Raw genomic sequence first — 17,115 nt, forward strand, 5'->3', positions numbered from 1 at the left:
CTACTAATTGATTAAGTAATCAAATTGTTGTATCAATTCTTTTCATTAATGGATCATTTTGTTAAATTATGCATAATAGACTAGTTTACTCTGCCTAGGCATGGCTCTGGTCTTGTATGACTGTGCCTCTTGCTAGCGTGATTTCTGGGTATCACAATTGCAGAGGTTGTATGTGTGCTCATTGTGTTTATATCACCTTGATGCTTCATTTCGAGTCAATAAAATCCACCATTTATCAGAAACAAACAGAACAATTTACTCGTTGGTTGGTCGGCTGCAGTGTTATAGCTTTGCTTCATATCATGACATGGTATGGTGGGAGCGTTGGAACGGCGTAAAGAGAAATTAGTGGCCGGGCGATGGGGGTGTCGGCGTTCTGGGATTGGGGTACCCAGATCTGCCTGCCTGCGGCCCAGCGTGCGGGCCCATCGATGGCCTGCTATGGCCCAAGCTACAAGACCCTTGGGATAAGACCCTCGCGAGGGCCTCAGCCTCGCGAGGAGAACGACGCCAAGACCTCTAGAGGGGCGGCTCCCCGAGCCTACCTCCCGAGGGGCGGAGAACTCTATGAAAGCATCCCGCCACGTGAGGCTGTGATGACGTAAGCCGTGACGACCGAGGCCAGGCGGGCGCCAGCAGGCGCGGAGAGGACAGTTTCCTCTTCGGTGCTAAGGGAGCAAGGCTAGGCGCAGGATCCAGAGAAGGCCCAAAAGCTTTCCATTCCGGTGCAACGAGGCCAAGACCACGAGCTCGGCAGGACGGATGTCATCACCGAGCCCATCGCTGCGTCATGGCCAGAAGCTTTGCAGGCGAAGACCATCTTTCGTCAAGATAAGATGACTTGTCCCCTTTCAAAATTGGTCGTTGTGGGATCCCTTCCCGCCTAAGTTATGAGGAAAGAGGACCAAGGGCACTATAAATATAGGCTAGCCTCCACCATAGAGGGGGATCGGTTCCATTCCACCTCCAATACCCGAGCCCTCGCGAGGCTGTTCACCAACTGTAGTAGTTCATCCTCAACCTCCTCGTGAGGCTAATCCACCACAAAGCAGGAGTAGGGTTTTACACCGCAAGGTGGCCCGAACCTGGGTAACCTGTCGTGTTCATCTTCTTCCCCGCTCGCGTGAACTCGACGAGGCTAGGCTGTAGGGTGGTGACTTGAGACTAGAACAGGAGGGGATCTTCGCACACGCCCCAGAGTTTGAACCTTCTTGGGTCTGCGGAGCCTGAATCCGACGTTTGGCGTGCCACGTAGGGGCGTGTCGAAGCTTAGCCTCTTCACTGACCATGCTCCGCCTCTACTTTGCCGCGTCCATGACAAAAGCTCGCCGAGCTCGCGCTGAGCAGTGGGACGCGCGCACCAACCGGACGGCGCCCCCTAGCCGATGTGTTCCTCGCAACCCCGCGCCTCCCTCGGCAAACGCTCATCGGCCACCCCTCGTGCAGCGTGGCGGACGCATCGCCACACCCTCCTTCAACCCCACCATGGCGTCGTCCCCCCGCACTCATCGTGGTCTAATGGGCGTGCAAGCCGCACTCCTTATGACGTGTGAGTTGCTGTGCTACTGCAAAGCCAATAGCGACTATGACACTTGGCTTGACCGGGTCGCCGAGCTCCTCGACGCCGCTTGCGGGGGCATGGAGCCTTTTCGCCCTCCACCGGTGTCACGACCCTCGCCCCGGGCCCGCGCATGCCCCTATTGTGCCTATTCGTCCTCTGGAGAAGGCCGGGAGGGCCTCGCGGTCGAGAGGGGGCGAACGAGATTTCCCCTCCAGCCCAGGAAGTGCTCCCCTAGGTTTGAGGCAGGGTAGGTGGCCATCCACGGGAGGCACCACGGCGGGCCACCTCATGGTGAGCATGACCCATCGGCGGTAGTGGCGATCGATGAGGCGGAGGAACCGGGGGCTGATGGAAGATAATACCCCGCTAGCTCGGCCATTAAGATCATCAAGGCCTCGCGAGGCCCAAGGGTTCCTCGCGAGCCGACGCAGCGCCCCAACCACACCATTGGCAACAATGACCCCTCGCTACAACCAATATCTTCAGAACATGTTGTGCTAACCTTGGAACGCAGGTGAATCGCGCTTCGATGGCACATCCGCGAAGCGGCGGCCGGACCCAGGGCGTCGGAGCAGACCAGGCGCGCGACGGTGCCCCGAGAGGAGGTGGAGCTCCTGGGGGCTCCGGAGGCGCGTGATACGTCTCCAACATATCTATAATTTTTTTATTGTTCCATGTTGTTATATTATCTTTTTTGGATATTTTACAATCATTTTATAACAACTTTATACCATTTTTTGGGACTAACCTATTGAAATAGTGCCTAGTGCCAGTTGTTGTTTTTTGCTTGTTTTTTACTTCGCAGAAAATCAATACCAAACGGAGTCCAAACGCAGCGAAACTTTTTAGAGATTTTTTTGGACCAGAAGACACCTGTTAGGCCAAAGAAGTACCAGAGGGGAGCACAACTGGGGGCCCAGGTGCGCCCAGGTGGGTTGTGCCCTGTTGGGGAACGTAGCATGCAATTTCAAAAAAAAATCCTACGGTCACGCAAGATCTATCTAGGAGATGTATAGCAACGAGAGGGGAAGAGTGTGTCCATGTACCCTCATAGACCGAAAGCGGAAGCGTTAGGTTAACGCGGTTGATGTAGTCGAACCTCTTCACGATCCAACCGATCAAGTACCAAACGAACGACACCTTCGAGTTCAGCACACGTTCAGCTTGATGACGTCCCTCGAACTCTTGATCCAGCATAGGGTCGAGGGAGAGTTTCGTCAGCACGACGGCGTGGTGACGGTGATGGTGATGTGATCCGCGCAGGGCTTCGCCTAAGCACTACGTGAATATGACCGAAGGAGTAAACCGTGAAGAGAGACGCCGCATAGAACTTGGAACAATTGGTGTGGCTCCAAGGGGTGCCCTGCCCACATATATAAAGGAGGGAGAGGGAGGAGGCCGGCCACCAGGGGCGCGCCAAGGAGAGAGGAGTCCTACTAGGACTCCAGTCCTAGTAGGATGAGCCCCCCCTCTTATTCCTTCTCACGGAGGGGGAAAAGGGGGAAGGAGAGGGAAGAGGAGAAGGAAAGGGGGGGTGAGCCCCCTCCCCTAGTACAATTCGGACTCCCCATGGGTGGGGGGCGTGGCCACCCCTTGTGGGCTGCCTCCCCTCTCCCCTATGGCCCATGTAGGCCCAATAATTCCCCCCCCGGGGGGGGGGGGTTCGGTAACCCCTCGGTACTCCAAAATATACCCGAACCATTCTGGTGTCCGAATATCATCGTCCAATATATCAATCTTTACCTCTCGACCATGTTGAGACTCCTCGTCATGTCCGTGATCTCATCCAGAACTCCAAACAATCTTCGGTCACCAAAACACATAACTCATAATACAAATTGTCATCGAACGTTAAGCGTGTGGACCCTACGGGTTTGAGAACTATGTAGACATGACCGAGACACATCTCCGATCAATAACCAACAGTGGAACCTGGATGCTCATATTGGTTCCTTCATATTCTACGAAGGTCTTTATCGGTCAAACCGCAATGACAACATACGCCATTCCCTTCGTCATCGGTATGTTACTTTCCCAAGATTCAATTGTCGGTATCATCATACCTAGTTCAATCTCGTTACCGGCAAGTGATAACCCACAAGTATAGGGGATCGCAACAGTTTTCGAGGGAGTATTCAACCCAAATTTATTGATTCGACACAAGGGGAGCCAAAGAATATTCTCAAGTATTAGCAGTTGAGTTGTTAATTCAACCACACCTGGATAACTTAGTATCTGCAGCAAAGTATTTAGTAGCAAAGTAGTATGGAAGTAACGGTAACGGTAGCAAAAGTAATATTTTTGGGTTTTGTAGTGATTGTAACAATAGCAACGGAAAAGTAAATAAGCGAAGAACAATATGTGAAAAGCTCGTAGGCATTGGATCAGTGATGGAGAATTATGCCGGATGCAGTTCATCATGTAACAGTCATAACATAGGGTGACACAGAACTAGCTCCAATTCATCAATGTAATGTAGGCATGTATTCCGAATATAGTCATACGTGCTTCTGGAAAAGAACTTGCATGACATCTTTTGTCCTACCCTCCCGTGGCAGTGGAGTCCTTGCGGAAACTAAGGGATATTAAGGCCTCCTTTTAATAGAGTACTGTTGGGGATCGTTGCAGAAATTAAAAAAATTCTACGCATCACCAAGATCAATCTATGGAGTTTACTAGCAACGAGAGGGGAGTGCATCTTCATACCTTTGAAGATCGCGATGCGGAAGCGTTGCAAGAACGCGGATGAGGGAGTCGTACACGTAGCGATTCAGATCGCGGCCGAATCCGATCCAAGCACCGAACAACGGTGCCTCCGCGTTCAACACACGTGCAGCCCGGTGAGGTCTCCTGCGCCTTGATCCAGCAAGGAGGAGGGAGAGGTTGAGGAAGAAGGCTCCAACAGCAGCACGACGGCGTGGTGGTGGTGGAGTGACAGTTCTCCGGCAGGGCTTCGCCAAGCTCACGCGGAGGAGGAGAGGTGTTGGGGAGGGGAGGGGCTGCACCTTGGATGTGGTGGTTGCAGCCCTCCCACCCCCTTCTATTTATAGGGGCAAGGGAGAGGGGGCTGGCCCCCTCCAGATGGATCTAGAGGGGGGGGGGGCGGCCAAGGGGGGGGGAAGACTTGCCCCCCAAGCCAAGGGGGGTGCCCCCTCCAGGGTTTCCCCCAACCCTAGGCGCATGGGCCCTAGGGGGGTTTGGTGCACAGCCCACCTAGGGGCTGGTTCCCCTCTATATTCATCCCATAGGGCCCTCCGGGGAAGGTGGACCCTCCCGGTGGACCCCCGGAACCCTTTCGGTGGTCCCGGTACAATACCGATATACCCCCGAACACTTCCGGCGACCGAATAAGGACTTCCCATATATAAATCTTCATCTCCGGACCATTCCGGAACTCCTCGTGACGTCCGGGATCTCATCCGGGACTCCGAACAACATTCGGTAATCACATACAAACCTTCCTTATAACCCTAGCGTCATCGAACCTTAAGTGTGTAGACCCTACGGGTTCCGGAATCATGCAGACATGACCGAGACACCTCTCTAGCCAATAACCAACAGCGGGATCTGGATACCCATGTTGGCTCCCACATGTTCCACGATGATCTCATCGGATGAACCACGATGTCGAGGCTTCAAGCAATCCCGTATACAATTCCCTTTGTCAATCGGTACGTTACTTGCCCAAGATTCGATCGTCGGTATCCCAATACCTCGTTCAATCTCGTTACCGGCAAGTCACTTTACTCGTTCCGTAATGCATGATCCCGTGACTAACTACTTAGTCACATTGAGCTCATTATGATGATGCATTACCGAGTGGGCCCAGAGATACCTCTCCGTCATACGGAGTGACAAATCCCAGTCTCGATCCGTGCCAACCCAACAGACACTTTCGGAGATACCTGAAGTGCACCTTTATAGCCACCCAGTTATGTTGTGACGTTTGGTACACCCAAAGCATTCCTACGGTATCCGGGAGTTGCACGATCTCATGGTCTAAGGAAATGATACTTGACATTAGAAAAGCTTTAGCAAACGAACTACACGATCTAGTGCTATGCTTAGGATTGGGTCTTGTCCATCACATCATTCTCCTAATGATGTGATCCCGTTATCACTGACATCCAATGTCCATGGTCAGGAAACCGTAACCATCTATTGATCAACGAGCTAGTCAACTAGAGGCTCACTAGGGACATGTTATGGTCTATGTGTTCACACATGTATTATGATTTCCGGATAACACAATTATAGCATGAACAATAGACAATTATCATGAACAAGGAAATATAATAATAACCATTTTATTATTGCCTCTAGGGAATATTTCCAACAGTCTCCCACTTGCACTAGAGTCAGTAATCTAGTTACATTGTGATGAATCGTACACCCATAGAGTTCTGGTGTTGATCATGTTTCGCTCGTGGAAGAGGTTTAGTCAACGGATCTGCGACATTCAAATCCGTATGCACTTTACAAATATCTATGTCTCCATTTTGAACATTTTCACGAATGGAGTTGAAGCGACGCTTGATGTGCCTGGTCTTCTTGTGAAACCTGGGCTCCTTGGCAAGGGCAATAGCTCCAGTGTTGTCACAGAAGAGAGTCATCGGCCCCGATGCATTGGGAATAACTCCTAGGTCGGCAATGAACTCCTTCATCCAGTTTGCTTCATGTGCTGCCTCCGAGGCTGCCATGTACTCTGCTTCACATGTAGATCCCGCCACGACGCTTTGCTTGCAACTGCACCAGCTGACTGCCCCACCATTCAAAATATACACGTATCCGGTTTGTGACTTACAGTCATCCAGATCTGTGTCAAAGCTAGCATCGACGTAACCCTTTACGACGAGCTCTTCGTCACCTCCATAAACGAGAAACATATCCTTAGTCCTTTTCAGGTACTTCAGGATGTTCTTGACCGCTGTCCAGTGTTCCATGCCGGGATTACTTTGGTACCTTCCTACCAAACTTACGGCAAGGTTTACATCAGGTCTGGTACACAGCATGGCATACATAATAGACCCTATGGACGAGGCATAGGGGATGACACTCATCTTTTCTTTGTCTTCTGCCGTGGTCGGGCATTGAGCCGTGCTCAATCTCACATCTTGCTATACAGGCAAGAACCCCTTCTTGGACTGATCCATATTGAACTTCTTCAATATCTTATCAAGGTATGTGCTTTGTGAAAGACCTATGAGGCGTCTCGATCTATCTCTATAGATCTTGATGCCTAATATGTAAGCAGCTTCTCCAAGGTCCTTCATTGAAAAACACTTATTCAAGTAGGCCTTTATGCTTTCCAAGAATTCTATATCATTTCCCATCAAATAGTATGTCATCCACATATAATATGAGAAATGCTACAGAGCTCCCACTCACTTTCTTGTAAACACATGCTTCTCCATAAGTCTGTGTAAACCCAAACGCTTTGATCATCTCATCAAAGCGAATGTTCCAACTCCGAGATGCCTACACCAGCCCATAGATTGAGCGCTGGAGCTTGCATACCTTGTCAGCATTCTTGGGATCGACAAAACCTTCCGGCTGCATCATATACAATTCTTCCTTAACGAAGCCGTTAAGGAATGCCGTTTTGACGTCCATTTGCCATATCTCATAATCGTAGAATGCGACAATTGCTAACATGATTCGGACGGACTTCAGCTTCGCTCCGGGTGAGAAGGTCTCATCGTAGTCAACTCCTTGAACTTGTCGATAACCCTTAGCGACAAGTCGAGCTTTATAGATGGTAACATTTCCATCCGCGTCTGTCTTCTTCTTAAATATCCATTTATTTTCTATCGCTCGCCGATCATCGGGCAAGTCTGTCAAAGTCCATACTTTGTTTTCATACATGGATCCTATCTCGGATTGCATGGCTTCAAGCCATTTGTTGGAATCTGGGCCCGCCATTGCTTCTTCATAGTTCAAAGGTTCACCGTTGTCCAACAACATGATTTCCAGGACAGGGTTGCCGTACCACTCTGGTGCGGAACGTGTCCTTGTGGACCTACGAAGTTCAGTGGTAACTTGATCATGATCGTCATCATTAACTTCCTCTCTAGTCGGTGCAGGCACCACAGAAACATTTTCTTGTGCTGCGCTACTTTCTGGTTCGAGAGGGGCCATCTCATCAAGTTCCACTTTCCTCCCACTTATTTCTTTCGAGAGAAACTCTTTCTCCAGAAAGGACCCGTTCTTGGCAACAAAGATCTTGCCTTCGGATCTGAGGTAGAAGGTATACCCAATGGTTTCCTTCGGGTATCCTATGAAGACGCATTTTTCCGAGTTGGGTTCGAGCTTTTCAGGTTGAAGTTTCTTGACATAAGCATCGCATCCCCAAACTTTCAGAAACGACAGCTTAGGTTTCTTCCCAAACCATAATTCATACAGTGTCGTCTCAACGGATTTCGACGGAGCCCTATTTAAAGTGAATGCGGCAGTCTCTAAGGCATAACCCCAAAATGATAGCGGTAGATCGGTAAGAGACATCATAGATCGCACCATATCCAATAGAGTGCGATTACGATGTTCGGACACACCATTACGCTGAGGTGTTCCAGGCGGCGTGAGTTGTGAAACAATTCCACATTTCCTTAAGTGCGTGCCAAATTCGTGACTCAAATATTCCCCTCCACGATCTGATCGTAAGAACTTTATTTTCCTGTCACGTTGATTCTCAACCTCACTCTGAAATTCCTTGAACTTTTCAAAGGTCTCAGATTGTGTTTCATTAAGTAGACATACCCATATCTACTCAAGTCATCAATGAGGGTGAGAACATAACGATAGCCACCGCGAGCCTCAACGCTCATTGGACCGCACACATCAGTATGTATGATTTCCAATAAGTTGGTTGCTCGCTCCATTGTTCCGGAGAACGGAGTCTTGGTCATTTTGCCCATGAGGCATGGTTCGCACGCGTCAAATGATTCATAATCAAGAGACCCCAAAAGTCCATCTGCATGGAGTTTCTTCATGCGTTTGACACCAATGTGACCAAGGCGGCAGTGCCACAAGTATGTGGGACTATCATTATCAACCTTACATTTCTTGGCATTCACACTATGAATATGTGTAACATCACGTTCAAGATTCATTAAGAATAAACCATTGACTAGCGGGGCATGACCATAAAACATATCTCTCATATAAATAGAACAACCATTATTGTCGGATTTAAATCAGTAGCCATCTCGCATCAAACGAGATCCAGATACAATGTTCATGCTCAAAGCTGGCACTAAATAACAATTATTGAGGTTTAAAACTAATCCCGTAGGTAAATGTAGAGGTAGCGTGCCGACGGTCATCACATCGACCTTGGAACCATTCCCGACGCGCATCGTCACCTCGTCCTTCGCCAGTCTCCGCTTATTCCGCAGCTCCTGCTTTGAGTTACAAATATGAGCAACCGCACCGGTATCAAATACCCAGGAGCTACTACGAGCGCTGGTTAGGTACACATCAATAAGATGTATATCACATATACCTTTGGTATTGCCGGCCTTCTTATCCGCTAAGTACTTGGGGCAGTTCCGCTTCCAGTGACCGTTTCCCTTGCAATAAAAGCACTCAGTCTCAGGCTTGGGTCCATTCTTTGTCTTCTTCCCGGCAGCTTGCTTACCGGGCGCGGCAACTCCCTTGCTGTCTTTCTTGAAGTTCTTCTTACCCTTGCCTTTCTTGAACTTAGTGGTCTTATTCACCATCAACACTTGATGTTCCTTTTTGATCTCCACCTCCGCTGATTTCAGCATCGAATATACCTCAGGAATGGTCTTTTCCATCCCCTGCATATTGAAGTTCATCACAAAGCTCTTGTAGCTAGGTGGGAGCGACTGAAGGATTCTGTCAACGACCGCGTCATCCGGGAGATTAACTCCCAGCTGAGACAAGCGGTTGTGCAACCCAGGCATTTTGAGTATGTGTTCGCTGACGGAACTATTCTCCTCCATCTTACAACTGTAGAACTTGTCAGAGACTTCATATCTCTCAACCGGGGCATGATCTTGGAAAACCATTTTCAGCTCTTGGAACATCTCATATGCTCCGTGCTGCTCGAAACGCTTTTGGAGCCCCGGTTCTAAGCTGTAAAGCATGCCGCACTGAACCAGGGAGTAATCATCAACACGTGTTTGCCAGGCATTCATAACGTCTTGGTTTGCTGGGACGGGTGCTTCACCTAGCGGTGCTTCAAGGACATATGCTTTCTTGGCAGCTACGAGGATGATCCTCAAGTTCCGGACCCAGTCCGTATAGTTGCTACCATCGTCTTTCAGCTTGGTTTTCTCTAGGAACGCGTTCAAGTTGAGGTTGACATTAGCATGGGCCATTTGATCTACAAGACATATTGTAAAGATTTTAGACTAAGTTCATGATAATTAAGTTCATCTAATCAAATTATTAATGAACTCCCACTCAGACAGACATCCCTCTAGTCATCTAAGTGATACATGATCCGAGTCAACTAGGCCGTGTCCGATCATCACGTGAGACGGACTAGTCATCATCGGTGAACATCTTCATGTTGATCGTATCTGCTATATGACTCATGCTCGACCTTTCGGTCTCTTGTGTTCCGAGGCCATGTCTGTACATGCTAGGCTCGTCAAGTCAACCTAAGTGTATTGCGTGTGTAAATCCGGCTTACACCCGTTGTATGCGAACGTTAGAACCTATCACACCCGATCATCACGTGGTGCTTCGGAACAACGAACCTTCGCAACGGTGCATAGTTAGGGGGAACACTTTCTTGAAATTTTAGCGCGGGATCATCTTATTTATGCTACCGTCGTTCTAAGCAAATAAGATGTAAAACATGATAAACATCACATGTAATCAAATAGTGACATGATATGGCCAATATCATTTTGCTCCTTTTGATCTCCATCTTCGGGGCGCCATGATCATCATCGTCACCGGCATGACACCATGATCTCCATCATCGTGTCTTCATGAAGTTGTCTCGCCAACTATTACTTCTACTACTATGGCTAACGGTTAGCAATAAAGTAAAGTAATTACATGACGTTCCAGTTGACACGCAGGTCATAAATAAATTAAGACAACTCCTATGGCTCCTGCGGGTTGTCATACTCATCGACATGCAAGTCATGATTCCTATTACAAGAACATGATCAATCTCATACATCACATATATCATTCATCACATCCTTCTGGCCATATCACATCACATGACACTTGCTGCAAAAACAAGTTAGACGTCCTCTAATTGTTGTTGCAATTTTTACGTGGCTGCTATAGGTTTCTAGAAAGAACGTTTCTTACCTACGCCAAAACCACAACGTGATATGCCAATTTCTATTTACCCTTCATAAGGACCCTTTTCATCGAATCCGATCCGACTAAAGTGGGAGAGACAGAGACCCGCTAGCCACCTTATGCAACTAGTGCATGTCAGTCGGTGGAACCTGTCTCACGTAAGTGTACGTGTAAGGTCGGTCCGGGCCGCTTCATCCCACGATGCCGCCTAATCAAGATAAGACTAGTAACGGCAAGTAAATTGACAAAATCGACGCCCACAACAACTTGTGTTCTACTCGTGCATAGAAACTACGCATAGACCTAGCTCATGATGCCACTGTTGGGGATCGTTGCAGAAATTAAAAAAATTCTACGCATCACCAAGATCAATCTATGGAGTTTACTAGCAACGTGAGGGGAGTGCATCTTCATACCTTTGAAGATCGCGACGCGGAAGCGTTGCAAGAACGCGGATGAGGGAGTCGTACATGTAGCGATTCAGATCGCGGCAGAATCCGATCCAAGCACCGAACAACGGTGCCTCCGCGTTCAACACACGTGCAGCCCGGTGACGTCTCCCGCGCCTGTATCCAGCAAGGAGGAGGGAGAGGTTGAGGAATGAGGCTCCAACAGCAGCACGACGGCGTGGTGGTGGTGGAGTGACAGTTCTCCGGCAGGGCTTCGCCAAGCTCACGCGGAGGAGGAGAGGTATTGGGGAGGGGAGGGGCTGCGCCTTGGATGTGGTGGTTGCAGCCCTCCCACCCCCTTCTATTTATAGGGGCAAGGGAGAGGGGGCCAGCCCCCTCCAGATGGATCTAGAGGGGGGCGGCGGCCAAGGGGGGGAGACTTGCCCCCCAAGCCAAGGGGGCCGCCCCCTCCGGGGTTTCCCCCAACCCTAGGCGCATGGGCCCTAGGGGGGTTTGGCGCCCAGCCTACCTAGGGGCTGGTTCCCCTCTATATTCAGCCCATAGGGCCCTCCGGGGAAGGTGGACCCTCCCGGTGGACCCCCGGAACCCTTTCGGTGGTCCCGGTACAATACCGATATACCCCCGAACACTTCCGGCGACCGAATAAGGACTTCCCATATATAAATCTTCGTCTCCGGACCATTCTGGAACTCCTCGTGACGTCCGGGATCTCATCCGGGACTCCGAACAACATTCGGTAATCACATACAAACCTTCCTTATAACCCTAGCGTCATCGAACCTTAAGTGTGTAGACCCTACGGGTTCCGGAATCATGCAGACATGACCGAGACACCTCTCTAGCCAATAACCAACAGCGGGATCTGGATACCCATGTTGGCTCCCACATGTTCCACGATGATCTCATCGGATGAACCACGATGTCGAGGATTCAAGCAATCCCGTATACAATTCCCTTTGTCAATCGGCACGTTACTTGCCCGAGATTCGATCGTCGGTATCCCAATACCTCGTTCAATCTCGTTACCGGCAAGCCACTTTACTCGTTCCGTAATGCATGATCCCGTGACTAACTACTTAGTCACATTGAGCTCATTATGATGATGCATTACCGAGTGGGCCCAAAGATACCTCTCCGTCATACGGAGTGACAAATCCCAGTCTCGATCCGTGCCAACCCAACAGATACTTTCGGAGATACCTGCAGTGCACCTTTATAGCCACCCAGTTACGTTGTGACGTTTGGTACACCCAAAGCATTCCTACGGTATCCGGGAGTTGCACGATCTCATGGTCTAAGGAAATGATACTTGACATTAGAAAAGCTTTAGCAAACGAACTACACGATCTAGTGCTATGCTTAGGATTGGGTCTTGTCCATCACATCATTCTCCTAATGATGTGATCCCGTTATCAATGACATCCAATGTCCATGGTCAGGAAACCGTAACCATCTATTGATCAACGAGCTAGTCAACTAGAGGCTCACTAGGGACATGTTATGGTCTATGTGTTCACACATGTATTACGATTTCCGGATAACACAATTATAGCATGAACAATAGACAATTATCATGAACAAGGAAATATAATAATAACCATTTTATTATTGCCTCTAGGGCATATTTCCAACAAGTACCGGACCAAAGCATTAACACATAGTGCATACATGAACTCCTCAAACTACGGTCATCACCGGGAGTGGTCCCGATTATTGTCACTTCGGGGTTGCCGGATCATAACACATAGTAGGTGACTATAGATTTGCACGATAGGATCAAGAACTCACATATATTCATGAACATAATAGGTTCAGATCTGAAATCATGGCACTCGGGCCCTATTGACAAGCATTAAGCATAGCAAAGTCATAGCAACATCAATCTCAGAACATAATGGATACTAGGGATCAAACCCTAACAAAACTAACTTGATTACATGATAAATCTCATCCAACCCATCACCGTCCAGCAAGCCTACGATGGAATTACTCACGCACGGCGGTGAGCATCATGAAATTGGTGATGGAGGATGGTTGATGATGACGACGGCGACGGATTCCCCTCTCCGGAGCCCCGAACGGACTCCAGATCAACCCTCCCGAGAGAGTTTAGGGCTTGGCGGAGGCTCCGTATCGTAAAACGTGATGAATCTTCCTCTCTTATTTTTTTCTCCCCGAACACGAATATATGGAGTTGGAGTTGAGGTCGGTGGAGCTCCAGGGGCCCCACGAGGCAGGGGGCGCGCCCCCACCCTCGTGGAAAGGGTGTGGGCCCCCTGGCCTTGATTCTTTTGCTAGTATTTTTTATTATTTCCAAAAATAATCTCCGTGAAGTTTCAGGTCATTCCGAGAACTTTTGTTTTTGCACAAAGATAACACCATGGCAATTCTGCTGAAAACAGCGTCAGTCCGGGTTAGTTCCATTGTAATCATGCAAGTTAGAGTCCAGAACAAGGGCAAAAGTGTTTGGAAAAGTAGATACGACGGAGACGTATCAACTCCCCCAAGCTTAAACCTTTGCTTGTCCTCAAGCAATTCAGTTGATAAACTGAAAGTGATAAAGAAAAACTTTTACAAACTTTGTTTGCTCTTGTTGTTGTAAATATGTAAAGCCAGCATTCAAGTTTTCAGCAAAGATTATGAACTAACCACATTCACAATAACACTTAGGTCTCATGTTTACTCATATCAATGGCATAATCAACTAGCGAGCAATAATAATAAATCTCGGATGACAACACTTTCTCAAAACAATCATAATATGATATAACAAGATGGTATCTCGCTAGCCCTTTCTGAGACCGCAAAACATAAATGCAGAGCACCTTTAAAGATCAAGGACTGACTAAACATTGTAATTCATGGTAAAAGAGATCCAGTCATACCCAATATAAATTAATAGTAATGGATGCAAATGACAGCGGTGCTCTCCAGTTGGTGCTTTTTAATAAGAGGGTGATGACTCAACATAAAAGTAAATAGATAGGCCCTTCGCAGAGGGAAGCAGGTATTTGTAGAGGTGCCAGAGCTCGGTTTTGAAATAGAGATAAATAATATTTTCAGCGGTATACTTTCATTGTCAACATAACAACCGAGAGATGGCGATATCTTCCATGCTACACACATTATAGGCGGTTCCCAAACAGAATGGTAAAGTTTATACTCCCCCTCCACCAACAAGCATCAATCCATGGCTTGCTCGAAACAACGAGTGCCTCCAACTAACAAGAGTCCCGGGGGAGTTTTGTTTGCAATTATTTTGATTTGCATAAAGCATGGGACTGGGCATCCCGGTGACCAGCCATTTTCTCGTGAGTGAGGAGTGGAGTCCACTCCTCTTGAGAATAACCCGCCTAACATGGAAGATACATACAACCCTAGGTGATACATGAGCTATTCGAGCATACAAAATAGAATTTCATTTGAAGGTTTAGAGTTTGGCACATACAAATTTACTTGTAACGGCAGGTAGATACCGCATATAGGAAGGTATAGTGGACTCATATGGCATAACTTTGGGGTTTAAGGAATTGGATGCACAAGCAGTATTCCCGTTTAGTACAAGTGAAGGCTAGCAAAAGACTGGGAAGCGACCAACTAGAGAGCGACAATAGTCATGAACATGCATTAAAATTAATGAACATTGAGTGCAAGCATGAGTAGGATATAATCCACCATGAACATAAACATCGTGAAGGCTATGTTGATTTGTTTCAGCTACATGTGTGAACATGTGCCAAGTCAAGTCACTTAAATCATTCAAAGGAGGATACCACCCCATCATACCACATCACAACCATTTTAATAGCATGTTGGCACGCAAGGTAAACCATTATAAACTCCTAGCTAATTAAGCATGGCATAAGCAACTATAATCTCTAATTATCATTGCAAACATGTTTATTCATAATAGGCTGAATCAGGAACGATGAACTAATCATATTTACAAAAACAAGAGAGGTCAAGTTCATACCAGCTTCTCTCATCTCAATCAGTCCATCATATATCGTCATAATTGCCTTTCACTTGCACGACCGAACGATGTGAATAATAGTAATAGTGCACGTGCATTGGACTAAGCTGGAATCTGCAGGCATTCAATAAACAGGAGAAGACAAGGCAATATGGGCTCTTGGTTAAATCAACAATAATGCATATAAGAGCCACTTTAACATTTTTATCATGGTCTTCTCCTATCGACCCCCAAGGAAAAGAAAAGAAATAAAACTATTTACACGGGAAAGCTCCCAACAAGCAAAAGAAGAATAGGAAATCTTTTTGGGTTTTCTTTTAATTATTACTACTAGCAAGAAAGTAAACTAGCTAAAAGCTACTACTAATTTTTTTTGTTTTTCTTAAGGTTTATCAAACACACAAGAAGAAAGCATAAAAAGGAAAATAAACTAGCATGGATATTACTGTGAAAAAGTATGAGCACCAACAACTAGCAATGAGTGTGTAAACATAAATGTAATGTCGGTGAGAAATACGTACTCCCCCAAGCTTAGGCTTTTGGCCTAAGTTGGTCTATTGCCACGGCTGGCCTCGCGGATATCCAAAGTTGTAGTTGGGGTCGTACTGTGACGCAGCAGTTATTGCATCGTGGGCTGCAGCTTGGAGGCGAGCTATCTCAGCCCTCCTCTCGTACTCGTTCGCCTCCTCCCTGGTTATGAAATATCTCCCCTTTGCCTGGAAGTCAAAGAAAGTAGGAGCAGGGAGAGCGATGTGATAGGTGCGTCGTCTGTCAAAGATTAGTCGGTACTGGAGGAACTGATCGTTCCTCTCAACAAAACGATGACGAACCATAGCCTCATAATCTAAATAAACAGGAGGCAACTCAATATCATACTCACGTATGGGTATATTAAGAAAATTAGCTAAACGGGTTGCATAAATTCCACCAAAGAAATCTCCATTATATCTATTATTATGCAACCTACGTGCAACAATGGCTCCCAAATTATAATGTTTATCTCCTAATATAGCACTCCTGAGAACACTGAGGTCGGGGACACACATGTGACATGCTTCATCCTTACCATTTGTGCACCTACCTATGAAGAGAGCAAAATAATGTATAGTAGGAAAATGAATGCTCCCTATGGTAGCTTGTGCTATATCTCTAGATTCCCCCACAGTTATACTAGCAAGAAAATCTCTAAATTCAGATTTGCGAGGTTCACTAGGACTACCCCATTGTGGAAGTTTGCAAGCAGTATTAAAATCCTCTAAATCCATAGTATAAGAATTTTCATAAAGATCAAACAGGACAGTTTGAGAATTACGTGAAGATGAAAATTCAAACCTTCTCACAAAGGAATCAGTGAGATAGTGGTACTGACGACACTTATCTGCTTCGAAGCTCATAAGATCAGCGTTACGCACATATGCGTTAAATTCTTCCTTGATTCCTGCTCGATCCATGAAGTCCTCTGAAGGCCATTCACAAGCCCGCACTTGAGCGTCCCTTGGTGGTTCATCGTCGGCATCACGCATTGCAAGCCTGGGTCCTTGCTTCCTTGAAGGGCCACCTTGGTACATTTTCCTAAGCATGTTTCTTCCTCTGAAAAATTTCTGAAAATTTTAGTAACTTCAAATAAAAGTGAACCAAACTCAACGAAATTGATAGTAACTACTCCCACAAGTGCCTAGAGACTATATCATGCATTAGAACTACTTGGAACCATATAAATTTGACATGCAAGCTCAAGAGCATGGTCACCTAGGCAGCACAAATTTGCAATGAATAAAGCACTAGAACAAAAACTAATTGGACCATTGGAGGAGTCACATACCAAGGAACAATCCCCCAAAGCAGTTTTGTGAGAGGTGCTTTGAGCAAGGAGATCGAAA

The sequence above is a fragment of the Aegilops tauschii genome, chromosome 5, assembly GCF_002575655.3.
Source record: "Aegilops tauschii subsp. strangulata cultivar AL8/78 chromosome 5, Aet v6.0, whole genome shotgun sequence".
Classification (NCBI taxonomy): Eukaryota; Viridiplantae; Streptophyta; class Magnoliopsida; order Poales; family Poaceae; genus Aegilops; species Aegilops tauschii.